Consider the following 24,677-nt stretch of genomic DNA (forward strand, 5'->3'; position numbering starts at 1 on the left):
AAAAATCACATAATCATATTAATTGAGGAAGAAAATGTATTTGACAAAATTCAGCACCCTCTGGGATGGTGAAAATATTCTGGAGCTAGATAGTGGTGATAGTTGCACAACATTGTAAATGTCCTAAATGTCACTGAATGTACAGTTTATACTGCTTAGAATGGTAAATTTTAAGTTATGTGTATTTTATGAAAATAAAAATTTAAATTCAATAGCTATTCATAAAGAAACTCATAAAAATAAGAACAGAGGGGAATGTCCACAACTTAATAAAGAATATTGACGAAAACCTAACATTTAACATTATACCTACTGGTGAAAGACTGGATAATTTCCCCAAAGATCAGGAGAAAGGCAAGGGTACTTCTCTTGCCACTTTGGTTCAGCAGTATCCTAGAGTTTCCAGATAGTGCAATAAAGCAAGAAAAAAGAAATAAAAGACATTCAAACTAGTGAGGAAGAAATAAAACTTCCCATGTTTGCTAATGACATGATTGTCTATATAGGAAATTCTAAGAAATTTACCCAAAAAAGCCAAAAAAAAAAAAAAAGCAAAAAACCAAAACCAAAACAAAACCACCACAAATAAGTGAGTTAAGGAAAGTCTCAGGTTATGAGGTAAACATACAAAGAAACTGGTGAGTTTCTATACACTAGCATGAACACAGGGACACTGGAATTAAAAATTACAGTAACTAAAACTAATGAAATACTTAGATATAAATCTAACAAAACATGTTCAGGACTTGTATGCCAAAAACTACAAAATGCTGATGAAAGAAATTTTTAAAAAATCTAAATAAATGGAGAGACATACTGTGTTCATGGATTGGAATTCTCAACATGGGAAGATATCAATTCTCTTTAAGTTGATTTTCAGGTTTAACACAATTTCTATCAAAATTTCAGCAAGACTTTTTGAAGATATAGATGTTATTCTAAAATTTACATGGAAATGCAAAGGAACTGGGATAGCTAAAACAATTTTGAAAAAGAATAGAGTAGGAGGAATCCATCTATGTGATTTTAAGATATTATTTAGCTACAGTTATCAAGACTGTGAAGCATTGGTAGAGAGTTAATTACATAGATTAATGGAACAGAGTAGAGAACCCAGAAATAAACCCACAGCAATATGTCCAGCTGATTTTTGACAAAGGTGCAAAAATAATTCAATGGAGCAAAGATGGTGCCAGAGAAATCAGACATTCACAGGCAAAAACCAACCAAACAGAAACCTGAACCTTGACCCAAATCTCACATCTGATTTTTAAAAATTAACTTAAAAAGGATAATAGATTTAAATGTAAAATTTAGAACTATAAAACTTTTAGCAAAAAATAATAGAAACTTTTCAGGATTTAGGGCTAGGCAAAGTGTTCTTAAATTTGATGCAAGACACAAAATTCATAAAAAGAAAAAATGATACGTTGGATTCATCAGAATGAACAAATTTTCCTCTGCAAAAGATCACTCTGGAAGGCAGATGTAGGCAGATCATGAGGTCAGGAGTTCGAGACCAGCCTGGCCAACATAGTGAAACCCTGTCTCTACTAAAAATACAAAAAATTAGCCAGGCGTGGTGGCAGGCACCTGTAATCCTAGCTACTCAGGAGGCTGAGGCAGGAGAATCACTTGAACCCGGTAGGTGGAGGTTGCAGTGAGCTGAGATCATGCTATTGCACTCCTGCCCTAGTGACAGTGCGAGACTCTGTCTCAAAGAAAAAAAAAGGATAAAAAGACAATCTACAGACTAGGAGAAAGTATTTGCAAACCACATATCTGACAAAAAATAGTCTAAAATATACAAAGAATTCTCAGAACACAACAAAACTCCAATTAGCAAACAGGCAGAAGTAAAGAGATCTTTCACCAAAGAGATGGCAAATAAGCACATAAAACTGACTGTCAGTGATGTGTAAATTAAAACCACTACACACTTATCAGAACAGCTAAAATAAAAATTAAAAAATAGCAACACCAGCAAATGCTGGCAAAGATACAGACATAGTGGATCACTCATTCATTGCTATTGAGAATGTAAAATGATAAAGACACTCTGGAAAACAGTCTGTCAGTTTCCTTAAAAACTAAATATGCTGAAACATCCCTTCTGACAGCTTTGAAGAGAGTAGTGGCTCTCCCAGCACGGAGTTTGTGACCTGAGAACGGACAGACGGCCTCCTCAAGTGGGTCTCTGACCCCTGAGTAGCCTAACTGGGAGACACCTCCCAGTATGGGCTGACTGACACCTCATACAGCTGGGTGCCCCTCTGAGACGAAGCTTCCAGAGGAAGGAACAGGCAGTAACATTTGCCATTCTGCAATATTTGCTGTTCTGCAGCCTCTGCTGGTGATACCTAGGCAAACAGAGTCTGGAGTGGACCTCCAGCAAACTCCAACAGACCTGCAGCTGAGGGTCCTGACTGTTAGAAGGAAAACTAACAAACAGAAAGGACATCCACACCAAAATCCCATCTGTACGTCACCACCATCAAAGACCAAAGGTAGATAAAACCACAAAGATGGGGAGAAACCAGAGCAGAAAAGCTGAAAATTCTAAAAATCAGACTGCCTCTTCTCCTCCAAAGGAATGCAGCTCCTTGCCAGCAATGGAACAAAGCTGGATGGAGAATGACTTTGACGAGTTGAGAGAAGAAGGCTTCAGATGATCGGTAATACCAAACTTATCTGAGCTAAAGGAGGATGTTCAAATCCATCGCGAAGAAGCTAAAAACCTTGAAAAAAGATTAGACAGATGGTTAACTAGAATAAACAGTGTAGAGAAGACCTTAAATGACCTAATGGAGCTGAAAATCATGGCAGGAGAACTACGTGATGCATGCACAAGCTTCAGTAGCCAATGTGATCAAGTGGAAGAAAGGGTATCAGTGACTGAAGATCAAATAAATGAAATGAAGCAAGAAGAGAAGTTTAGAGTAAAAAGAGTAAAAAGAAATGAACAAAGCCTCCAAGAAATATGGGACTATGTGAAAAGACCAAATCTACGTCTGGTTAGTGTACCTGAAAGTGACGGGGAGAATGGAACCAAGTTGGAAAACACTCTGCAGGATAATATCCAGGAGAACTTCCCCAACCTAGCAAGGCAGGCCAACATTCAAGTTCAGGAAATACAGAGAACACCACAAAGATACTCCTCGAGAAGAGCAACCCCAAAACACATAATTGTCAGATTCACCAAAGTTGAAATGAAGGAAAAAATGTTAAGGGCAGCTAGAAAGAAAGGTTGGGTTACCCACAAAAGGAAGCCCATCAGACTAACAGCTGATCTCTCGGCAGAAACTCTACAAGCCAGAAGAGTTGGGGCCAATATTCAACATTCTTAAAGAAAAGAATTTTCAACCCAGAATTTCATATCCAGCCAAACTAAACTTCATAAGTGAAGGAGAAATAAAATACTTTACAGAAAAGCAAATGCTGAGTGATTTTCTCACCACCAGGCCTGCCTTACAAGAGATCCTGAAGGAAGCACTAAACATGCAAAGGAACAACTGGTACCAGCCACTGCAAAAACATGCCAAATTGTAAAGACCATCGAGCCTAGGAAGAAACTGCATCAACTAATGAGCAAAATAACCAGCTAACATCATGATGACAGGATCAAATTCACACATAACAATATTAACCTTAAATGTAAATGGGCTAAATGCTCCAATTAAAAGACACAGACTGGCAAATTGGATAAAGAGTCAAGACCCATCAGTGTGCTGTATTCAGGAGACCCATCTCACGTGCAGAGACACACATAGGCTCAAAATAAAGGGATGGAGGAAGATCTACCAAGCAAATGGAAAACAAAAAAAAAGCAGGGGTTGCAATCCTAGCCTCTGATAAAACAGGCTTTAAACCAACAAAGATCAAAAGAGACAAAGGCCATTACATAATGGTAAAGGGAGCAATTCAACAAGAAGAGCTAACTATTCTAACTATATATGCACCAATACAGGAGCACCCAGATTCATAAAGCAAGCCTTAGAGACCTACAAAGAGACTTAAACTCCCACACATTAATAATGGGAGACTTTAACACCCCACTGTCAACATTAGACAGATCAATGAGACAGAATGTTAACAAGGGTATCCAGGAATTTGAACTCAGCTCTGCACCAAGCAGACCTAGCAGACATCTACAGAACTCTCCACCCCAAATCAACAGAATATACATTCTTCTCATCACCACATTGCACTTATTCCAAAATTGACCACATAGTTGGAAGTAAAGCACTCCTCAGCAAATGTAAAAGAACAGCAATTATAACAAACTGTCTCTTAGACCACAGGGCAATCAAACTAGAACTTGGGATTAAGAAACTCACTCAAAACCACTCAACGACATTGAAACTGAACAACCTGCTCGTGAATGACTACTGGGTACATAACAAAATGAAGGCAGAAATAAAGATGTTCTTTGAAATCAGTGAGAACAAAGACACAACATACCAGAATCTCTGGGACACATTTAAAGCAGTGTGCAGAGGGGAATTTATAGCACTAAATGCCCACAAGAGAAAGCAGGAAAGATCTAAAATTGACACCCTAACATCACGATTACAAGAACTAGAGAAGCAACAGCAAACATATTGAAATGCTAGCAGAAGGCAAGAAATAAGATCAGAGCAGAACTGAAGGAGATAGCAACACAAAAAACCCTCCAAAAAATCAATGAATCCAGGAGCTGGTTTTTTGAATAGGTCAACAAAATTGATAGACCACTAGCAAGACTAATAAAGAAGAAAACAGAGAAGAATCAAAGAGATGCAATAAAAAATGATAAAAGGGATATCACCACTGATCCCACAGAAATACAAACTACCATCAGAGAATACTATAAATACCTCTACAAAAATAAACTAGAAAATGTAGAAGAAATGGATAAATTCCTGGACACATACACCCTCCCAAGACTAAACCAGGAAGAAGTTGAATCCCTGAATAGACCAATAACAGGCTCTGAAATTGAGGCAATAATTAATAGCCTACCAACCAAAAAAAGTCCAGGACCAGACAGATTCACAACCAAATTCTACCAGAGGTACAAAGAGGAGATGGCATCATTCCTTCTGAAACTATTCCAATCAATAGAAAAAGGGAATCCTCCCTAACTCATTTTATGAGGCCAGCATCATCCTGATACCAAAGCATGGCAGAGACACAACAAAAAAAAGAGAATTTTAGACCAATATCCCTGATGAACATTGATGCAAAAATCCTCAATAAAATACTGGCAAACCAAATCCAGCAGCACATCAAAAAGCTTATCCACCACGATCAAGTTGGCTGCATCCCTGGGATGCAAGGCTGGTTCAACATATGCAAATCAATAAACATAATCCATCATATAAACAGAACCAAAGACAAAAAAAACACGATTATCTCAATAGATGCAGAAAAGGCCTTTGACAAAATTCAACAGCACTTCATGCTAAAAACTCTCAATAAACTAGGTATTGATGGGACATATCTCAAAATAATAAGAGCTATTTATAACAAACCCACAGCCAATATCATACTGAATGGGCAAAAACTGGAAGCATTCCCTTTGAAAACTGGCACAAGACAGGGATGCCCTCTCTCCCCACTCGTGTTCAACATAGTGTTGGAAGTTCTGGCCAGGGCGATCAGGCAGGAGAAAGAAATAAAGGGTATTCAATTAGGAAAAGAGGAAGTCAAATTGTTCCTGTTTGCAGATGACATGATTGTATATTTAGAAAACCACATCTTCTCAGCCCAAAATCTCCTTAAGCTGATAAGCAACCTCAGCAAAGTCTCAAGATACAAAATCAATGTGCAAAAATCACAAGCATTCCTATACACCAATAAAAGACAGAGAGCCAAATCATGAGTGAACTCCCATTCACAATTGCTTCAAAGAGAATAAAATACCTAGGAATCCAACTTACAAGGGTTGTGAAGGACCTCTTCAAGGAGAACTACAAACCACTGCTCAATGAAATAAAAGAGGACACAAACAAATGGAAGAACATTCCATGCTCATGGATAGGAAGAATCAATATCGTGAAAATGGTCATACTTCCCAAGGTAATTTATAGATTCAATGCCAGCCCCATCAAGCTACCAAACTACTTTTTAAGCTCATATGGAACCAAAAAAGAGCCTTCATTGCCAAGACAATCCTAAGCCAAAGGAGCAAAGCTGGAGGGATCATGCTACCTGACTTCAAACTATACTACAAGGCTATAGTAACCAAAACAGCATGGTGCTGGTACCAAAACAGAGATATAGACCAATGGAACAGAACAGTGCCCTCAGAAATAATACCACAGATCTACTACCATCTGATCTTTGACAAACCTGACAAAAACAAGAAATGGGGAAAGGATTTCCTATTTAATAAATGGTGCTGGGAAAACTGGCTAGCCATATGTAGAAAGCTGAAATGATCCCTTCCTTACACCTTATACAAAAATTAATTCAAGATGGATTAAAAACTTAAATATTAGACCTAAAACCATAAAAATCCTAGAAGAAAACCAAGGCAATACCATTCAGGACATGGGCATGGGCAAGGACTTCATGACTAAAACACCAAAAGCAATGGCAACAAAAGCCAAAATTGACAAATGGGATCTAATTAAACTAAAGAGCTTCTGCACAGCAAAAGAAACTACCATCAGAGTGAACAGGCAGCGTAAAGAATGGGAGAAAATGTTTACAATCTACCCATCTATCAAAGGGCTAATATCCAGAATCTACAAAGAACTTAAACAAATTTACAAGAAAAAATGAAACAACCCCATCAAAAAGTGGGCGAAGGATATGAACAGACTCTTCTCAAAAGAAGACATTTATGCAGCCAAAAAAACACATGAAAAAATGCTCATCATCGCTGGCCATCAGAGAAATGCACATCAAAACCACAATGAGATACCATCTCACACCAGTTACAATGGCGATCATTAACAAGTCAGGAAACAACAGGTGCTGGAGAGGATGTGGAGAAATAGGAATGCTTTTACACTGTTGGTGGAAGTGTAAACTAATTCAACCATTGTGGAAGACAATGTGGCAATTCCTCAGGGATCTAGAACTAGAAATACCATTTGACTCAGCCATCCCATTACTGGGTATATACCCAAAGGATTATAAATCATGCTGCTATAAAGACACACGCACATGTATGTTTATTGTGGCACTATTCACAATAGCGAAGACTTGGAACCAACCCAAATGTCCATCAATGATAGACTGGATTAAGAAAATGTGGCACATATACACCATGGAATACTATGCAGCCATAAAAAAGGATGAGTTCATGTCCTTTGTAGGGACATGGATGAAGCTGGAAACCATCATTCTGAGCAAACTATAGCAAGGACAGAAAACCAAACACTGCATGTTCTCACTCACAGGTGGGAATTGAACAATGAGAACACTTGGACACAGGGTGGGGAACATCATACACCAGGGTCTGTCGTGGGGTGGGGGGAGGGGGGCGGGATAGCATTAGGAGATATACCTAATGTAAATGAGGAGTTAATGGGTGCAGCACACCAACATGGTACATGTATACCTATGTAACAAACCTGCACGTTGTGCACATGTACCCTAGAACTTGAAGCATTAAAAAAAAAGACTTAGACTTGAGTAGCAGACTTCACATCAGAGTAATTTATTACCTCACAGGGTTCAACAAACATTTTAGTTTGCGAACAGTCCCTTAGTAAAGCAGCAGCCTTCATTTAAATTTATCAAGAAAGAGGCCGGGCATGATGGCTTACCCCTGTAATCTCAGTACTTTGGGAGGCCGAGGCAGGAGGGTCACCTGAGGCCAGAGGTTAAGGACCAGCCTGAGCAGTATGGTGAAGCCCCATCTCTGCTGAAGATACAGGAATTGGCTGGATGTTGTGGTACATGCCTGTGGTCCCAGCTGCTCAGGAGGCTGAGGCACAAGAATTGCTTGAGCCCGGGAGGTGGAGGCTTCAGTGGGCCGAGACTGCGCCACTGCACTCCAGCCTGGGCGACACAACGAGACTCTGTCTCAAAAAAAATTTTTAAAAATTAAATAAAAACAAATATGCCACTACCATATGATCCAGTAACTGCATTCCTGGGCACTGTATCAGAGAAATGAAGACTTGTGCTTACACAAAAATCTGTACATGAATGTTTAGAGCAGCTTTTTGGGTAGTAGTTGAAAACTGGGAACACCCTAGATGTCCTTTATTGGGTAAATGGTTTAAACTATGGTTTATCCATACCATGGAATACTGCTCAGTGGGATAAAGGACCAAACTCTTGTTATAGGAATCAACCTGGGTGAACCTGCAGAGAAGCATGCTCTGTGAAATAGCCAGTGACAAAACGTTACACACGGTATGATTCCATTTATATAATATTCTTGAAATGACAACTTTTATATGAAAATGGTGCAAAAGTAACTAAGGTTTAATAGAAATGCAGACTGGGTTAGTGTAGTGGTTCCCAGGGGTTAAGGGCAGTGTGGAGTTAGGGACAGGGAATTCCTCTCCTTGAGGGAGCTAGGTGGGAAGTGGGTGTGGCTATAAAAGAGAAACATGAGGGATCCTGGTGGGGAGGGGATGTTCTGTCTCTCCACAGTATCAATGTCAGCATCCTGGTTGTGACATTGTAGTATAGTTTTATAAGATGTTACCTCTGGAGGAAACTAGGTAAAGAGTACACAAGACCTCTCTGTTTTATTTCTTAGAACTGTATGTGAATCTACAATTATTTCAAAATAAAGTTTAATTGAATAAAAAAGAAATCACTAAAAAAAGTTGCCTAGAAGATTTAACAAAATTAAACCAATCTGTGAATTTAAAGACATCTTATAAAGCATCCAACTTTATTATTTAATTGCTAGACTTCATCCAAGCAATATATAGCCATTGCCTAAAACATTTCAACATATCACAAGCTTTGTAAAGAAAAAGGGCAGTCCCCTGCCCTAATCCCCATCCCTAGAAGCATTCCATGTGAGTCTGTTGGCTGTTCCTTCTCACATTTTATTATATGATTCCAAGTAAAATGCTTACACGGCCGGTTCTTGGTTTTTCCATTTTAGGTGTTAACCGAATGATGGACTTCTTCCCAGGGTGAATGACAGTCCTGTTCCCTTACATCCCCTCCCACTGCCCCCACCCCACACACACATCCTTCCATCTTTCCTTCCTTCCGGTGGAGTTAGATCATGATATTGGGTCAAATTAATGTTTTATTTTTAACACATGGCTAAGTAAATACCCTTCGCAGCTGAGTCCCACCCTTTTCTAGCCATCCGTCCGTTCATGCAATAAATGCTTATTGGCACCCAGTGTGAGTCAGGCACTGTTGCAGGTGCCAGGGACACAGCACTGTAAAAGCAAATGGGTCCTGTCCTGGAGAAGCTTCCACTTTTGAGGATTGGGAGCCCAGTAAGAAACAAGTTTTGGCATATTTTTTCCGGAGATAAGCACCAAGGAGGAGCCCTAGACGGGGTGCCATGGACGGGGTGCCATGAGCAGGGGTGCCCTAGGGAGGCCTGAGGAGGAGACCCTGCCAGGGCTTGAGGGGAGAAGAGGGGACTTGCGGGCTCCTAGAGGAAGAGCTCATCCAAGCAGGACGGCAGAAGCCCCAAGTCCTGGGAGTGTGCTCGCTGTCCCGAGGCCCACGTGAAGGGGCTGACATGGGTGGAGGGACGCCAGCTGAGTCCCCTCTTGACACCTGGAGCCCCACTGCTGAGGGACATCACTTGCTTCTCTTATTGACGCTGGCACCACCCCTCGGCCGCAACTAAAGTTCAGCTGTTTCCACTCTGAAACCAGTACCTCTCATCTGTTCCTGTTCTTCCCGCAGCGTCACCCCCATCCTCCCCCCACCCTCTGCCTCACAGGCACAAACACTGGGGAGCCCACGTGGAGGGAGGAGGCCGCACAGGGACCTCCCCAGGGAAATGAGGCTCCAGCTGGATTTGAACACGCAGGGAGGAGGTGAGGATGCTGCTTTCCCAACAGCTGGGCCGCCTTGTCCTTGTCACCACTCTGGTTTCTCAGCCCAGGCTATTTTGGGTCAGGCTGCGAGGACTGCTGTGTCAGCAGGTGGGCGTGAGTGGCGGTTTCCACCTCCCCACGCTGGGCCGGGCACAGCTCCAGGCCGGGCCGACTCAGGCTGCGCCAGGGTCCGCTAGCCTCTGGGATGCATGGGGACCCCTGGGACGAGGGAGCACTCTCCTGAGCAGGAAATCAGGTCCCAGATAACAGGGGCTTCAGCGGGCTCAGGCCGGGGAGGGGACAGGTGTCTCTCAGAGCGAAGGACAGAGGGGCGGAGGAACTGTGCACAGCAGAGGGCAGCGTCTCAGGGCGGGCTGGAATCTGGGGAGCGCTTCACCAGGAGGGGTCAGTGGCCCGGGCCTTCCAGGCTGAGTGGCACTGGGCAGAGGCACGAGCAAAGTCAGGAGGCGCTGGGACTATTTAGGGAGCGGGGAGGCTCACCCGGGACACAGTGGCTGGGCCAGGAAGAGGCCACCAGTCAGGCACGGGGCAGCAGGCCAGGGAGTTCCGATTTCCCTGGCTCCCGCTGGCCCGCATCTTGCAAGCCGGAGATTTCCCCCACTCTGTGGAACCCTAACAGCGGTGCCTTGTGCCTCATCCCAGGAGGCTGACCCCTTCTCCTGGCCAGTTCTACCCTCTCTGCCTCAGCAACCTCCACCCTTGTGGCTGAATGAAGCACTCTGAACAGAGACCTTTTGAAAAAAGTCTAAATGCCCCCTTCTTTGGTGCTGGGAGCAAAAGGGAAAAATAGAATCAACTCCAGTGATCCATTCCAGTCTCCTTCCGGACTGCAGAAATGAGCAAAGCCATGTGGGCCCACAGGTGGGGCAGGCCCAGCTGCAGGCATCCCCAGCTGCAGGCATCCCCCTCCTCCCTGTCCTCAGCCAGGCCTACTCTCGGAGCCTGCTGCCCTTCCCAGGCCAGAGAGGCGCCTCCCAGTGGGAACCCCGGTGGAGGGAAGGCCCGCTCCACAGCTCAGTCGCCAGGAACTGCAGTCGGCCGGGCACCGCCAGGTACTTTTTGACTCATGGGTCATTTTGTTCCAACATGTGTATCCCCTTAAAACTCAGAGTAGACTCTGGTCTTGTTTACCCGTGGTTTTTTTTTTTTTTTTTTTTTTTTTTTTTTTTTTTCCTTTGAACAAGGAGGAAGACTCTCTATAGGCAGAAAGTCTCCAACTGTCCTAGTCCTGGGGCTGCTATTAAAAAGTACCATAGACTGGGGGCTGAAACAACAAACACATCTCACAATTCCGAAAGCTGGAGGGCCACGGCAAGGTGCTGGCAGATCCACTGTATGGTGAGCCCTCCCCTTCTGGCTCATCCCTGGTGCCTTCTCCTGTGTCCTCATGTGGTGGGCAAAGCAGCTCTCTGAGGTCCTTGTGTAAGGACACCAATCCCATTCACCAGAGCACTGCCCTTGTGGCCTCACCACCTCCCAAATGCCCCATGTCTTAATGCCATCACCATGTGAGGGAAGGTTTCAACCTGTGGATTTCAGGGAGATACACACTTGGCCCACAGGACATACTCAGGCTGAAGCTTGCTCTGCCATTTCCACAGACCCCTCAGGACCCGTTGCGGTGCTGGTCTGCAGCTCTGTTAAGCTCCTGCCATGCTTGGCCAGGCTGAGCACAGCTGCCCTGCTTGCCCACACCATCCCAGCCCTGATGATTAATTGCATAATTAGCTAGAAGGTGGGTGAATATTCCTGTTCCCTCCCCTAAAGCTCAAGCACCACTTTCAGCAAGGTTCTGCTGTCCCTCTGTCACAATCAAGGGACAATGAGGTACTGAGGGTCCCATGGCATGGCCCTGCAGCCAATCATCAGGACTGAGCATGGGAGTCAGCCCCCAGCTGTCATGCCTGGAACACCTGATCTTGCTTACTGCCAAGCCCAGGGAGGGCTGTCACTTCCCTGGGAAGGGTCCTCCACGCTGAGGACATCCTGAGAGTGCCGGCTGATTCAACAAACTGGAGGAGGGAACCTGGGCAGGAGGCCTCGTGAGGGCCTGAGTGGCAGCAGACTGTAGGCACAGGGATGGAGAGAGGATGCTGTGTGTGGGCAGGTCAGCGAGGAAGGTTGGTGAGGCCTGTGGGTCTAGGACAAGGAAGAGTCAAAGATGACTTGAGGGTTTCTGGGGGCACAAAAGGGAGGATGGTGAGGCCATCAGGGATGGGGCAAGCTGTAGAGGGTGCTGTGAGGGGCTTTGGGGGTGGAGACTTGAGCTTTCTGAGTCTAATGGAAGAAAGAGAAATTAGAGAGAAGGGCCGCAAGGGGTACCAACCTGGGCCGGGCTCCAGCACCTGATTCCTGTAGGGGCTATGAAGGCCTGAGGTGAGGATCTGTCTCTGAATTTCAGGGGAATTTCTCTGCTGTGGCCAAAGCAGCCTGAAGCTAGGCCAGGAGCTTTGTCTCCTCACTGCCTTTTCTGGAGTGCCCCATGGGGGTTAATGCAGGAGGAAGACCTGGTTGATTTCAGGTGTGCCAGGGGGTCCTCGGGGAGAATTCTCGGTGAAGAGCCTGCACCCCTGAACCATCTTGAACTGTCAGTGCCCTCAATGAGCTTTTGTATGAATTGGAAAGGGATGGTGACCCTGAGTCAGGGTACACCAGAGTCCAGGCCTGGGGCCGGTCCCTGGAGGGATCACAGCCCCCCTCTCACAGGGCATGACCCACATACCTGCGTGCTGTGCCCCTGGACCTTTGGGCCCCATGGGGTTACCAAGCAAGCACTGGCTCCCAGCCTTGTGACTGCAACATGGCCAGGAGCACAGTGCCAGTGGCCCCAGAGAAAAGACACAGGAGGCCCCAAACTTTTGCTGGGCTTCCCACCTCCCAGGAGAGGGGTGGCCCTTGGCAACTGCACCTTTCTTTTTCCCTGGGAGGATCTGCAGCTGTGGGGAAGCCCCCAAGCCCTTGCTAGACTGCTCAGGTTTCCTGCAGGATCAGGGCCAAGCTAGTCTGAGGGAGGGAGGTGGCAGGTGCCCCAGACTCAGTGTGCTCTGTGGTCTCAGTGGCTGTGGCCTTCCTGCATGTGTACCTGTTGGTGGAATGGCACTGGCATGCTCCTCATCTGCTTGCCCACACCATCACAGCCCTGATGATTAATTCCATAATTAGCTAGAAGCTGCATGTTGTTGCTCAGGATGAATTTGGTCTAAAAATATTTTCTTATGAAAAACACAGCAGAACCTAAAAATATCTCCTCCACAGTTGCCCAGAGAAGCCTCCTCCTTGGACCACCCCAAGCCACCACTAGCTGTAACTCAGTTTCTTGGAGAGTCTCGAATGCAGAGGCAGAGGGCTGGCCAGGCACTGCTTCCTGCCAGGGCAGAGTGAATTGGGCACCAAGCCTGTCCCTGGCATTGCCAGTTCCCACAGGCTCCCAATGCCCACAGTAGGTCAGAGGCTGCTGGGGCTGCCTGGGAGGTTCCTGCATGCACACAGGATGCATGCCAGCCTGACTTCAGGGAGACTGGGGCAGGGCCACAGGGGAGGCACAGACCTCGTGGGGTGAGGTCCTGGAAAGGGCTTCCTCACCCTGGTGAGCCATCAGGGAAGGCCCACAAAGGACCAGTGCTGACCTGAGTGGGACCCTGCACAGGCAGAACTCCCTGCTGACCTGTTCAGGGGAGCAATGGAGGCTGGAGGAAGATGCTGGCCCTGCTCTAGAGCCTCTAAGCTGAGCATTGCTGTGGCTGAGGTCCGGGTACCTGGTGTCATCCTTGTGTAGGGCTTGGCTGACTGACTGCATGTCTTGTGGCTGGTGGGACAGACATGAGCAGGGACATGGAGCACCTGTGTCTTCCAGGCTTTTGCACGCAAAAGCAACCACCCTACTCTGGCACACAGTTCTGCCTGGGTGGGTTAGTCACAGGGGTCAAGAACTTACCATCTTGCCCTTCTCCTCTTCCCTTATGATGTCCTTAAATGGGGGCCACCATCTCCTGCTTCGGAGGCTCTGCCTTGGTTTCAGGAGAGGACCCTGTCCACCTGGCCTGTCTGTGCACCTTCTATCCCATCTCTGGGGTAGATGATGAATGCTCGGTGCCTCCACTCCCTGCTGGCCCAATGGAGCCCTGGAGCACATTTCCAGGCCCTTCTCTCTGGTCCCAGGTGGGTGGCTCAGGCCCAGAGAGGGTGGTCTCTCTGGATGACACAGAGAAGTGGGGGTGCAGCTGAGATAGGCACTGCCTTCTCCTAAGCCAGCCCAGGTGCATGGGTGGAGCAGGTGGGGGCTCCCTGCAGCTCCCCTCAGCCCTGAATCTCAGGCCCAGGGTGGTGTGGCAGGGATTTGGACTGAGTGTGGCTTGCAGAGGGCAAACCCACCTGGGGCCAAAATTTGTTAACCCCAAGCTTAAATAATAAAGGCATTAACAATCTAATCTCCAGAGAATGAAGAGGTGGGTGGCTCCAGGTGCCTGTTACAGTTAAACCCCTGTGAGGCCTGGCTCCTGTCTCTACAGTCCCCTCACCTTCCTTCATGCTTCAAAGATGGCTGCTGCAGCCCCAAGCATCACATGTATCACAAAGGGAAGAGATGGCACCAGCAAAATGTCTTCTTCCACCTCCCTCATTTTTCAGAAAGCCAAAGCCTTCTTGCCAATAGCTTCTCCTCATCTTGACTGAACTGTGACCACTGTGGTCATGTGGCCACTCCTAACTGCTAGAGTGTCCAGTGAAGCTAGTGTCTGACAAAGGAGAGCCCAGCTGCTATAACTGGACTGGACCAAACAGAATTGCAGCCTCTGAAGTGGAGCACATTGCAACCCCAAACTAAAGCAGGTGCTGAGGGCAAGAAGAGGTTGGGAGAATGTTTGCCACAGGAGGGAACTTTATCCTTGTGATCTGGGGAGGGGCAAAATCTGAGGGTCAGAGAAGGGGAGAGGCTCTCCCTTCCCCGCAACCCCACTTTTCCATCTCTGATAAATAATTTGTAGGTGTCGTTCCCTGGAGCAGATCTATAACTCACTGAGGGTACCTTCCAAGCTGGTTCTGTGTTAAATACACAAATCTTACCGCAGCCTTTCTGCCAATCAGGCATCCATGCTCTGCTAGGTCCCTTTTGAAAGGGAACTCATCACATGCCAGGCAGCCCATTTCTTCTGGAGGCTTCTCTGACAGGAACCACATCCTTATTTTGAGCTACACTGGGCTTCCCTTGGCTTCTAGTCATTAACCCTAGTTCTACTTTCCTGCATGTTTTTTTTTCAGCAACTTTCTGTGAATCTATTATTTCAAAACACAAAATTAAAAATAAGGTAAGGAGAAAGATGAAAGTGCCTGAATTGTACTTCTAGAGATGAACATTACAATGTCTGAGATAAATAGTACACTTGATGGCATGACCGGCACATTAGACATTACAAAGGAGCTTGGTGGACTAGAGACATTGCCATAAGGACTACCCAAAATGAACTACACAAGGAATTAGGAATACAAATGAATGAAAAGGGCATCAGCAAATTGAGGGAAAATCTTCAAGTAGCCTAATATATGTTGGAATTGTAGTGACCAAAAGAGTGTGGGAACAGAAAAAAAATTTGAAGAAATAGTGGTTGAAGAGTTTCCAAACTGGATGAACACTTTAAACTCTAGTGCAAGCACAGCCAACCACAAGCACAAGCACAAGAAGCAGGAAGAAAACCAAGGTGCAATCATGATCAAAGCAGCCAGAAAAACAAGGAAACATTTCATCAAGAGGACCAAAGATCATGAAGATAAGAGATTTTTCACCAGAAACAATGCAGGCAAGAAGTCAGTGGAGAGACATCATTTAAGCACTGACTGGACAAAACTGTCATCAGAGGATTGCATACCCAGCAAAAATACATTTCAAATATGAAGATGAAATTGAGGCTTCTTCAGACATATGGAAGCTGAAATCATCACCAGCAGATCTTGTCTGCAAGAAATGTTAAAAGAAGTCCATCAGGTAAAGTGATACTGGATGGAGATCTAGATGTACAAACAGGGATGAAAATCACTACGGGTGGGAACTACATAGGTAAATTTATTATTTAGGTCTCTTTAAAAGAAAACTGATTCTTTTGAAAAACAGTAACAATGTATATTGGGGTCTGTGATAGGTAAAAGTGAAGTGTGACAATAGCATTGGCAACAATAGCATAAACGCAGGGAGAAGAGTGGAGGAAGTATCTCACTATAAAAATCTCAGACTCTGCTAAAGTCCTGTGATGCCAAGATTGCTTGAAGGGACTGTGATCAGTTAAAGACCCACACTATAGCACTTAAAGCAAACACTAAAATAACAAAACAAAGAGTTATAGCTAACGAATCAAAATAAAGAGCTAAAATGTAATCACAAATACTTGATTAATGCAAAAAGAAGACAGAAAAAGAGGAAAAAGAACACGAAAACCAGACATTATTCTGCACTGGGAACAGCCCCAGGAGGAGCTCTATTGATGCACTCCCAGCAAAATAAACATGACAGATAAAAATCATTTTTTAAAATCCAAAAATTTAAAACTCAAAGCCTCTTAAAATTATCCTGAGGCATATAGCAGATGAAGAAACACTTATTCAAGAAAATATACTGAAACTTGGCAAGACCATGAGAATCTGTAGCATTTGAGCCACAACCTGCTCCCTCACTCCATACCCTGTCTCCAGCTCCATCTGCTGGAAACATCCCTCTTGGTAGTGGCCAAGAAAATGAGGCTCCCTTACCCTTCAATTCCTAGTCAAAAGATACGGTACATGGCAGACAGAATAATGGTCCCCCAAACATATCAGGTCCTAATCCCTGGAACTTGTAAACATTACCTTGTAAGGATAAAGGGTCTTTGCAGGTGTGGTTAAGTCAAGAACCTTAAGATGAAGAGCTCATCTTGGATTATCTGAGTGGGCCTTAAATGCCATCACAGATGCCCTTATAAGAAAGAGGCAGAGGGAGATTTAACACAGAACAGAAGAAGACGAGTCAGTGTGACCACAGAGGCAAAGATTGGGTGCAGCTGCCACAAGCAGAGGAAGGTTGGCAGCCGCCAGAAGGCAGAAGAGGCAAGGAATGGATCCTGCCCCAGAGCAACCAGGGGGACTGCAGCCCTGCCAGCACCTCAATTTCAGTCCTGTGGTGTTGATTGCAGACTTCTGGCCTCCAGAACTATGGCAAGATAGATTTCTGTTTTAAGACACCAAGTGTGTGATTCTTTCTTACACTAGCCATGGAAACGAATGCATTGTATCTCCCTGGGAGGGGCAGGCCACCAAGACTCATCATCCCCTCCAACTCTGTGTGGTAAAGTCCAGACAGAGAGTGCTGCTGAGAAGTTAGGGGCTCTTTTTTTCTACTTCCTGAATCATGGGTGGAGGCTCTACCCCAGGTTCAGTGGGCTGAGAATATGGAGGCTCTGACTACTCTCACCCAGCTCACTCACAGGGTATAGGTTGCGCTCCAGTCAAGTCAAGTGGAAAAGATCAGAGGCTTCCACTCCCATCCAGTGGCAAGAGGAGCATGTAGCTGTTTTTCTCAGGAGTAAAGGCTACTCATGAGAACACAGAGTTCCAAACTCCAAAGTTCTCCCCTGAAGACGGAGGTTATTTGAAATAATGTGGGCAAATTCATGTATAAGGGCTATCTCAAAAACAACGGAAATTTTATTAGCAGGCAAAGAGGAGGCTGATCACTCTGTGGGCAACAAGTCAACATTAGGCCAGCAAGTTTACCAGGAAGAACCAAGAAAAGAGCCCTACTGGGACTAGAAAAAAATCCAAATATTATCCTTGTCTAAAATTAATTTTATCAGACTAGAGAAATTCATGCCCCAGGACATTATCAAAATTGTTTATGCTTTTTGTTTCTGAGGCACTTGTTGGTCCTAAAGATAATTGTACATAGTCTCTTCTAAAAACTTTATATTTCTTTTACATGTAGATACTTCACCCACTTGGAATTGATGTTTGTAAATGGTATGAAGTGGGCATATAATTTTAGTTTTTTCCACATGGATTTGCAGTCTTCTAAGGACCACTGATTAGAAAACTCAGCCTGTTCCTCACTGATCATGGACACATGTGGTATATAGATTATGGGGATTGTTTCTGGGCTATGAATTCTATTCCTTGGTTTACATGTGTGGTTATTTTTGTCTGTAAGCATTTCATTTTACCTTGGAGTATTATTTGTGGGTTCCTGCAGGGATTTGTCTTCCATCTTTTAAGTACCTGGGACCACCACCACTCTGTCTCATTGAAAATTGAACTTCCATCTTGAGGTTTTCAGACCACCTAGATCTTATGAATTCAGGCTGAAAATCTACATGGAGACCACCGGCTTCTGTTGATAAATTCTCAGCAGGGTTTTTCACCTCTCTCCTCTCAGCACTGAGGTTCAAATGGCTGGTTTTCTGTTATACCCTTGGGAGAGGCAGATTTATTTCCAGTTGCCCCTCACTTTGAACAGATAGCTGATTGGGGTCTCAGCTCTGTGGGGATTTCCTGTAGAAATCTGGGCCTGCCATGGGTTTCGACTTCTGCCCTCTGCCCACCAGGAAGTCATGAAACTGGAAGTTCAACTTCCCGTTGCTGGCAAATTCCCTCAGGCCACGCACTGGTATCAGGCCTTGGCTTGCCTTTTGGGTGGCTGTAGTCGCTAAATGTTTGGATTTGAGAAGTTCTTGCTTTTTGGCTAAATCCTTAATACATGTTAAAAAGATTATTTATAAAATTTTGTCCAGGTTTTCAGTTGTTTTCAGTGCAAGAGCTGATCCAGGTACCTAGCTCACCATGTTATCAAAAAGTGTCCAGTACAACCCAATGTTTAAGTTTCCAAATTGTGTAATTTTAAAATTATGAAGTGTGTTTTGTCTTTAGGGTTTTGGAAGATCTGAGAGATCTGTCTTATCCCCAGAGGTAACTGATGTCCCTTCTTTCCTACTCCTGTCCCTGTTACCTGACTCCACTCGTAGCATGTACTTTAACATACATAACGTGTGACCTGCTGGTGCCAGAGTAGGGTTCACTTCACTTCCACAATGGCCTGTGCAGGGGCAGGGAGTCCTGGAGCCCTCTGTGTCCCACACCCCAGTTTTGACTTTATTTGGGTCATGAGCCTCTTTAAGAATCTGATGAGGCCAGCTGCAGTGTCTCATACCTATAACTCCAGCACTTTGGGAGGCTGAGGTGGGAGGATCACTTGAGCCCAGGAGTTCAAGACCAGCCTGGGCAAACATAGGGAGACCCTGTCTCTACAAAAACAAATGTTTTAAATTAGCCAGGTATGGTGGCATGTGCCTGTGATCCCAGCTACTCAGGAGGCTGAGGTAGGAGGATCACTTGAACCCAGGAGGTTGAGGCTGCAGTGAGCCGTGACTGCACCACTGCATTCCAGCCTAGGTGACAGAGTGAGATTCTGTCTCCAAAACAAAACAAAACGAATTCTGATGAAAGCTAGACAAGGACGTACAGACCACACACAGCAGACAAAGTTTCTGTTGGATACACCTTCAGAAGGCCTTTGGATCCCTGCTGTAGGATCCCCTAATTCTAAGACTCCCCTACCCCTCTCTACAGCACTTCCCTGCATTTGCTGATGGCAGGACAGGAGGCAGCAGGAGCTAGCACAGGCCAGCCTGCTCAGCTGTGGTTGCTCTGCTGCGAACCCGCTGTGCCTGTGTCACATACCAAGGGCATGACTAAGGGCTACTGATGCAGAGTCAGAAGTGGTCCAACCCTGGTCCCCATCTCCTCCCAGTCTCCTCTGAGCCTTAGCAGAGACTGACCAAGTAGTGAGGTCTCTGGCAGACATCTGGACCTGCAAGCTATCCAGAACATTGTCCTTGGCAGTGGTGAGATGGTCAGGTCAGCGCCTGGGTCCTTCCCAGCTCAGACATGCTTTTTGCCAGGATGGGAGCTTCTCAGGCCAGGGCCTCTCTTGCCAGTGCAGGCAGTCATGCCTGGCACCCAGTCCAGCAGGCGCGGAGGGGACTGCAGGCCACAGCTGTTCAAGTGGGGGCCTCCTCTCTGCCCTGCGAGGCCCTCTCGGCCTTGATGAGATCACTCGGGGGCCTTCTATCTTTGGGACCCCAGAGACAGGGACAGGGAACTGGGAGCAAAAGCAGCCACATGTGCTTGGGCAGTGCCTGCAGGTGCCAGAGGAGCAGATAGGACCAGGTAGGGGACTGCAGCCCAGGACAAGCCAGTGGGGCTTCAGCACCTCATCCTGTCCCACCAGTGCCTCACTGCTGGGAAAACAGCCACCCTTGACCACTTGCCCACCGGCCCCTCCTGCAGAAGACACTCCCAGAAAAAACTGCTAGAATTTTATCAGGGCTAATAGAAGTTGCTGGCTGTCTCCAAAGCACACTCAGCTGTCCTTGGGAACTCAGCCAGCCCCACACATAGAAGGGACAAGGCCCACAGTGCATAGGCTCAGCTCTACAGCACAGGGCTTCTGTCCTGAGGCCCCCTAAGCCTCCTTCCAGCATGCCTTTCTGCTTATAGAATATTCACTTGATGATGATACAGCATTCTCCCAAACTGGACTTACTCAGAGAAGGTCTGTGCTCTGAGGGTGACGCTAGCAGAGCTGCTACCTGGGCACCTCAGAGCAGTCCTCACACAGGCCCCATGGAGCCCCACCTTGAGAAGAACAGGACATAGCCTGGGGACCCTGGGCCCAGAGTCACGGAGGTCCCTACGTGAGTCCAGCCTGCTCCAGCTGATGCTCTCTGGGCCTCCATTTTCTTGTCTGGGATGGGAGGAAATGATCCCCCGAGCTCATAATAATGATCGTTTATGCCAGATCATCATTCCTAGGATTTCCCCAAACCTCCATGTGCCTGGGAGAGGAGCGAGTTCTCCAGCTCCCTGGGACCCTCAGGGGTTAGACATACCACCACCAGCCCTTCCATGAAGGCTGCACCTTGGCTCGTCCTCCACCATGGGCCTGGCTGCAGGCTCTCACCCCAGCCCGCAGGAGCTGGGATGAAGGAAGCCAGTTCAGGCGAGTCCTCCGCACTGTGAACCCATCCTCTGCTGGCCTGATTTCCTGATCAGTGCAGGATCAGCCTAAGTGCCTGAATCCAGAGCCCACTCTCCACTTGGGTGGGAGCATGACTGCTTCCTGTCAGCCCCAGTGGTATGACTGGGACCAGAGCATCTCCTGTAGCCTGAACCATTGTCCCAGCCTGCTCACCCTTGGCCTCCTGTGCTCCTGGCAGGCATGGCTTTCCATGTGGCAGATCCCACTCTTTGTCAGGGCCTCTGCATCCTTCCTCCTGGGACAGGCCTGGCCTCAGAGGGTGGGAGGGGCACTGCAGCTGCAGCTGCTGCATCAGGAGGGGCCAAGAGTCCCCGAGGTTGAGTCCAGGGCACAGCAGGGAGTCCCAGTCCTAATGCTTGAAACATGCAGTGTCCTTGTCTTGCCCCAGCTACAGGCTCCATGTACAAAAGCACATGGAGGGGGAGCAGAGGTTTCCTGGGGACAGCAGCTGAGGCTGGGGGCCGGTGTACTGGCTCACAGGCTCTGAGGCTGGGGAGCGGTGATGTTGTGCCACTGTGGCCTGCCAAGGGAGCCTGCTGGCAAGGGGCCTGCTGTGACCTGGGCTGCATCACTAGCCAGTCATCTCTCACTAGAGGCCTGGACCCACCCCTGCCAGGAGGGGAGCACTCCCTCCCACTCTGTGCTCCCTTCCTCGTTGTCTGGCAGTACAGTGGCCACCTCCCAGGAACCTGTGCCAGCATGGGACTGGGGCCTCAGGGCAAGGGAGAGAAGAACCTGGGTCCCTCAGTGATATGGCCTGAAGGGGGCCTTGGCTGGCACTGGCCACTGGTGTCAGGCAGACACTGGCCCCTCCACCCAACAGAAGATCTCAGGCACACCTGCCCACCTGAAAGCAAGCAGGCTGGGGGTGGCTCCCAGAGCTGACCAGAGGAAGAGATGCCAGGAACTGTAGAGACAAGAGGAGTCCACGGCCCAGCCTGGGGCAGCACCTTGGAAGCTGGGGCAGCCATCCAACTAGAAAGGACAGAAGTCAGCTGTGGGGTTGGCATTGGGCTGGACAGGGGCAGAGGGACTCAGGACGTGCCTTCTGATGGGATCATAGGGTCTCCATAATGCATTGGCCACAGGTGGATGAGGAGGAAGGTGCCTCAGGGCTGTTGTGGAACTCCCAGGAGGGCTATGCCACCCCCATAGGTGACTCTGAGCCCCACCCCACTGGTTTGCAGACCATGGGCCCCTAGTCATGTCACCTGTCTGGGCCTTTTTAAAAAAATATTATTATTTTGAGAGAATTGTAGAACGTGCATACAATTCATGCATGCACTTATAAGAAATGATACAGAGAGGTCTCACATACCCTTTACCCAGTTTCCTTCAGTGATAACATCTTGCAAAACTACAGTACAGTATCACAGCCATGATACTGACATCCATAGAGTCAAATTACAGAGTATTCCCTTACCACCAGGAGCCTTCCACAGCCGCACCCACTTCCCTCCCTCCCCAGCCCCTCTTAACCCCTGGCAGCCACTCACCACTTCTCTATTTACAGTTTTGTCATTTCAAGAATGTTATATAAGTGGAATCACTGCATTATATAACCTCCTGGCATTGGCTTTTTGCACTCGGCCCAGATCCCTGTAGATCCATCCAAGTTGTCCAGCAGTTGATTTCTTTCTAATGTTGAGTAAGATTCCATGGAGTGGATCTGCTACACCTGGACCATTCACCCATTGAAGGCTCTCTGGAGAGCTCCTGGTTTGGGGTTACTATGAACAAACCTACTATAAGCTTTTGTGTACAGATTTTTGCATGACTACAAGTCTTCATTTCTCTGAGATAAATGCCTGGGAGTGCAGTTGCTGGGTCACATATCAATTGCATGTTTAGTTTTTATAAGAAACTAACACACTGTTTTCTGGAGTGGCTTCAACATTTTACATTCCCACCAACAACATATATGTGATGCAGTTTCTTCACATCCTTACCAGCATGTGGGGTTGTCACTGTTTTTTATTTTAGCTATGTTGATGTGTACATAATTGTATCTCCATGCAATTTTAACTTGTATTTCCCTAATGAGTAATGATGATGAACATGTTTTCATGGGTTTATTTGCCATCTGTGTATGCTCTTGTATGGAATAACTCTTCATATCTTTTGCCTGTTTCCTAATTTGCTTGTCTGTTTGTTTACTACTGTATTTTGAGAGTTATTAATTCTAGACCTTAAAAGCCTTCATCAGGTAAGTAGTTTGTAAATATTTTCTCCCAGCTTGTCTTTTCATTCACTTAACAGGCTCTTTCACAAAACAAAAGCTTCTAATTTTAAGAAAGTCCAATTATTTTTCATGTCAATTCTAATAACCTGGCTAGTTCTAGATCCCGAAAATTTTCTGCTATTAAAAAAAAAGTTTTATAGCTTTACATTTACATCCATGATCCATTTTGAGTTAGTTTTTGTATAAGGTGTGAATTCATTATTTTTGCTACGATGACCAGTTACTCCTGCATCATTTTTTGGAAAGGCTGTCCATCCTCTGATGAATGGCTTTGGTACCTTTGTGGAAGATTAGCTGGGCATATTTGTGTGAGTAGGTTTCTGAGTCCCATTGATCTATGTGTGTCCATCCCTCTGCCAGTACCCCACTGTCTTGATTAGTAAGTTTTAATTTCAAACAGTGATTCCTCCCATTTATTCTTCCTTCTCAAGATGGTTTTTGCTGTTCTAGGTCCTGTGTGTTTCCACATAAATTTTATGGAAAAATAAGCTTGTCTATATCCACAAAAATTCTTGCTAAAATTTTGACAATAACTACATTAAACCTATAGAATTTTGGAAGAATTGACATCCTTATATATTGACCCCTGTACATGTTTTGTTAAGTTTATAATGATGTATTTCATTATTTTTGGAATGATTGTAAATGATATTGTATTTTTAATTTTTTTCATGCCTTCTTTCTTAGTCTATAGAAATGGATTGATTTTTGTGTGTTGATCTTACATACTGCAACTTGCTAAACTCAGTTATTAGTTCTTTTGCAGATTCCTTGGGATTTTCTAGAGAGACTATCATGTCATCTGCAAATACAGACAGTTAAATTCTTTCATTCCAATCTGCATGTCTTTTATTTATTTTTCTTGACATATTGTAGTTGGTAGAACTTCCAGTAGCCTACTGCATAAGAGAGGTGAGAATGGACACTTTTCCTTGTACCAAGTTATAGAAAGAAAGTATTCAGTCTTTTACCATTAAGTATGTTAGCTGTAGGTTTTTACAGATGCTCTTCATGAAGTTAAGGAAATTCTCCTTTCCTCCAAGTTTGCTGAGAGTTTTTATCATGACTAGGTGTTGGGATTTTGTCAAATACTTTTTCTGTGTCAACTGATAGAATCACATGACTTTTCCTCTGTTGCCTGTTGGTAGGTGTATTACATTGGTTGATCTTGTAATACCGAACCAACCCTGCATACCTGGGATAAATCCCAACTGTTCATGGTGTATAATTCCTTTTAAATGTTGCTGAATTTGATTTGATGATATTTTGTCAACAATCCTTGTGCTAAAGTTCATGAGAAATGTTGGTCTGTACTTTTATTTTCATGTGTTGTCTTTGTCTGGTTTTTGTATCAGGCCTAGTCTCATAAAATTAGTTGGCAAGTGTTCTTTCCTCT

Source organism: Pan troglodytes, chromosome 8 (assembly GCF_028858775.2).
Source record: "Pan troglodytes isolate AG18354 chromosome 8, NHGRI_mPanTro3-v2.0_pri, whole genome shotgun sequence".
In the NCBI taxonomy this organism is placed as follows: domain Eukaryota; kingdom Metazoa; phylum Chordata; class Mammalia; order Primates; family Hominidae; genus Pan; species Pan troglodytes.